General features: G+C 38.5%; 1 long non-coding RNA gene across 1 annotated transcript in view; it reads right to left on the reverse strand.

Moving 5' to 3' along the window:
• Window positions 1–239: 239 nt before the first annotated feature.
• LOC114615855 overlaps window positions 240–4672 on the reverse strand; it is a 12322-nt gene continuing 7889 nt past the window's right edge. The window contains exon 5 of the long non-coding RNA XR_003710532.1: window positions 240–276. This is a non-coding gene — a long non-coding RNA (uncharacterized LOC114615855). The remainder of the gene's footprint in view (window positions 277–4672) is intronic.

The following is a 4672-nucleotide window of genomic DNA, read 5'->3' on the forward strand; positions in this document are numbered from 1 at the left end:
TCCCCTGAACCCTCACCCAGTCGATACCCTGTTCTGAAAGATATCTGCATTCCCCCTGAACACCCACGCTCCAGTGTCATCCCCTTCCCCTTGTCCTGCCTTTTTGTGTTTATAACCCCTGTGTGAATAAGTAAAAATTACGATTTGAAAAAAATAAATAAATTATTAAAAAAAAAAGAAATCTAAGAATCTAAAGTACAATGATAGCATTAAAAAAAAGTACAGTGCTGAACACATACCTCCAGTGTGTGTATGTGGGCTGGGGAGTATTATCTTCTGTGGTAAAGAGCAAATAATTATTCACAACTTTTGTACATTCAGACCAGGAAAATTCAAGGATAAACCCGAAACTAAGAAAAGTAGCTGGTCAGTTGAAAGCAGGGATAAACTTTTTTCACTATTTTCTTCTATTAATTTTGAATGATTAGAATGTACTACCTATCTTAAAATATTTTAATATCTAAAGCATATATTTTTTTAAAAAAAAGCACACTGTCTATAGAATATCTCAGTGCAAAACACTGTAACTTCTCCACGTTAAGGATACCTTTCATACACTCAAAGGATGAAGTTTTTATGGCTTTTAAAAAAAGAAAAACTATATAATAAAAGAAAAACAGATAATATCTTTAATTATGTGAAATCACTCAAGGTTATATGGAACCTCTAGAAGGATTTCTGTTGCAACCTAGAGTGGGTGCATTATTCTTGATTTTTCTTTCACTGAAAATCATAATTCTCTCAAAAGGAAATTTGCTTTGGGCTCCTATCTTACCTCCTAAGTTTGAGTTTTATAGAGTTTTCAAATCAGTACTGACTGAGTACTCAATACAACTGTGACCCACAATTTATATGATGGGTAATATTTTATAAATGAAGAAACTACAGCTCAGCAATGCTAACTTGCTTAATATAATATTTTAAAGATGCCATAGGATACTGAATACATTAAGCCATTGGTGTCACATGCCTATAATCCCAGTACTCAGGACTGGGCAGCAGAGAACTGAGTCTGAGCCCAGCCTAGGTTATATGAGAGTCTGTCTGAAAAAAAACTTTTTAATGTCTATATATCTATATAATGTATATAGCTAGATATACATTTAAATGTTTATACATTATGCATAATATATATTATATATAAATGTATATGGTACAAACCAAGATCTCCCTAGCTACAGCATTAACAACAGCAATGTAGTAATTTTGACTACCACATTTTCTTTTATAATTGCAAAAGCTAAATCTGATCTGTGGACCCAGATTTTAGTACACATCAGAATTTCCTGGAATTTTGGAATAAGTAAAGGTGGCATTGGGCATTTTTACTAAGTTCTCTGGGGCTATGTATCCAGGGATAGCAAAAACAAGCCTTTACCACAAACTGGCCAAACAATTAAGAATTCAATGTCAGTTTGAAAACACAACAGAAACTGAAGAAATTAAAAAAATCATCAGATCCAACTACAAAGGCCTATACTCAACAAAACTGGAAAACCTGGATGAAATGGACAATTTCCTACACAGATACCAGGTACCAAAGTTAAACCAGGAGCAGATAAACCATCTAAATAGTCCCATAACCCCTAGGGAAATAGCAGCAGTCATTAAAAGTCTCCCCACTAAAAAAAGCCCAGGACCAGATGGTTTTAGTGCTGAATTCTACCAGACCTTCAAGGAAGACCTAATACCAATTCTCTTCAAACTATTCCACAAAATAGAAACAGAAGGAACATTACCCAATTCGTTCTATGAAGCTACAATTACACTCATACCCAAACCCCACAAAGACACGACAAAGAAAGAGAACTTCAGACCAATCTCCCTTATGAACATCGATGCAAAAATACTCAATAAAATTCTAGCAAACCGAATCCAAGACCACATCAAAACAATCATCCATCATGATCAAGTAGGTTTTATCCCAGGAATGCAGGGATGGTTCAATATTCAGAAAGCCATCAATGTAATCCACTATATAAACAAACTCAAAGAAAAAAACCACATGATCATCTCACTAGATGCTGAGAAAGCATTTGACAAAATTCAACATGCCTTCATGATAAAAGTCTTGGGAAGATCAGGAATTCAAGGCCCATACCTAAACATAGTAAAAGCAATTTACAGCAAACCAGTAGCCAACATCAAGCTAAATGGAGAGAAACTTGAAGCAATCCCACTAAGATCAGGGACTAGACAAGGTTGCCCACTCTCCCCCTACCTATTCAATATAGTACTGGAAGTCTTAGCCAGAGCAATTAGACAGCAAAAAGAAGTCAAAGGGATACAAATAGGAAAGGAAGAAGTCAAAATATCGCTATTTGCAGATGATATGATAGTATACTTAAGTGACCCCCAAACTTCCACCAGAGAACTCCTAAACCTGATAAACAACTTCAGCAAAGTGGCTGGTTATAAAATCAACTCAAACAAATCAGTAGCCTTTCTCTACATGAAAGATAAACAGACTGAAAAAGAAATTAGGGAAATGACACCCTTCACAATAGTTGCAAATAATATGAAATACCTTGGTGTGAATCTAACCAAGCAAGTGAAAGACCTGTACGACAAGAACTTCAAGTCCCTGAAGAAAGAAATTGAAAAAGATCTCAGAAGATGGAAAGATCTCCCATGCTCATGGATTGGCAGGATTAATATAATAAAAATGGCCATCTTGCCAAAAGCAATCTACAGATTCAATGCAATCCCCATTAAAATCCCAACTCAATTCTTCACAGAGTTAGAAAAGGAAATTCTCAAATTCATATGGAATAACAAAAAAGCCAGGATAGCGAAAACTATTCTCAACAATAAAAGAACTTCTGGAGGAATTACCATCCCTGACCTCAAGCTGTACTACAGAGCAATAGTGATAAAAACTACCTGGTATTGGTACAGAGACAGGCAGGAAGATCAATGGAATAGAATTGAAGACCCAGAAATGAACCCACACTCCTATGGTCACTTGATCTTTGACAAAGGAGCTAAAACTGTCCAGTGGAAAAAGGACAGCATTTTCAACAAATGGTGCTGGTTCAACTGGAGGACAACATGTAGAAGAATGAAAATTGATCCATTCTTATCCCCTTGTACAAAGCTCAAGTCTATGTGGATAAAGGACCTCCACATAAAACCAGATACACTGAAACTAATAGAAGAGAAGGTGGGGAAGAGCCTCGAATACTTGGGCACAGGGGAAAAGTTCCTGAACAGAACTCCAATGGCATATGCTCTAAGATCGAGAATTGACAAATGGGACTTCATAAAATTGCAAAGTTTCTGTAAGGCAAAGGACACTGTCAATAGGACAAAACAACAACCAACAAATTGGGAAAAGATCTTTACCAATCCTTCATCTGATAGAGGGCTAATATCCAATATATACAAAGAACTCAAGAAATTAGACTCCAGACAACCAAATTACCCTATTAAAAAATGGGGTATAGAGCTTAACAAAGAATTTTCAACGGAAGAAACTCGAATGGCCGAGAAGCACCTAAAGAAATGTTCAGCATCCTTAATCATCAGGGAAATGCAAATCAAAACAACCCTGAGAGTCCATCTCACACCAGTCAGAATGGCTAAGATTAAAAACTCAGGTGATAGTAGATGCTGGCAAGGGTGTGGAGAAAGAGGAACACTCCTCCATTGTTGGTGGGACTGCAAGATGGTGCAACCACTTTGGAAATCAGTCTGGCGGTTCCTCAGAAAATTGGACATAGCATTACCTGAGGATCCAGCTATACCACTCCTAGGCATATACCCAGAAGATGCTCGAACATATAACAAGGACATATGCTCAACTATGTTCATAGCAGCCTTATTTATAATAGCCAGGAGCTGGAAAGAACCCAGATGCCCTTCAACTGAGGAATGGATTCAAAAAATCTGGTATATTTACACAATGGAGTATTACTCAGCTATTAAAAACAATGAATTCGAGATTTTCCTAGGTAAATGGATGGAACTAGAAATTATAATCCTGAGTGAAGTAAGCCAATCACAAAAGAACACACATGGTATTCACTCACTGATTATCGGATATTAGCCCAGAACCTTGAAATGCCCAAGATGCAACTCACAGGCCACATGAAGCTCATAAAGAAGGAAGACCAAGTGGGGGTGATTCAGTTCTTCTTAGAAGGAGCAACAAAATACTCAAGGGAGCAAATATGGAGACAAAGTGAGGGACAGAAACTGAAGGAGGGGCCATCTGAAGACCTTTCCACCTGAGTATCCATCCCATGTGCAGTCACCAAAGGTAGATGCTGATGTGGAAGTCAGGAAGCGCATGCTGATAAGAGCCTGATATGGATGTCTCCTCAGAGGCCTTCAAGAGTCTGACATATTCAGAGGCAGATGCTCACAACTAGCCATTGAACTGATCATGGGGTTCTCAATGGAGGAGTTAGAGTGAGGACTGAAGGAGCTGAAAGGGTTTGTGGCACCATGAGGAGAGCAACAATACCAACCAACCACGGCTCCCAGGGTCTAAACCACCAGCCTGGGAGCACTTAGGGAGGGATCCAGGGCTTCAGCTGAATATGTAAGACTGGAGGGCCCTGCTGGGCATAGGTGGAAGATGAGATCCTTGACCTCATGAAGCCTGGATGCCCCAGGGGGTGGGAATTTTGAGGGTGGGAAAGTGGGAGTGGGGGGGGTAGGTAGGGGT

Source organism: Grammomys surdaster, unplaced genomic scaffold (assembly GCF_004785775.1).
Source record: "Grammomys surdaster isolate TR1022 unplaced genomic scaffold, NIH_TR_1.0 169828, whole genome shotgun sequence".
NCBI lineage: Eukaryota > Metazoa > Chordata > Mammalia > Rodentia > Muridae > Grammomys > Grammomys surdaster.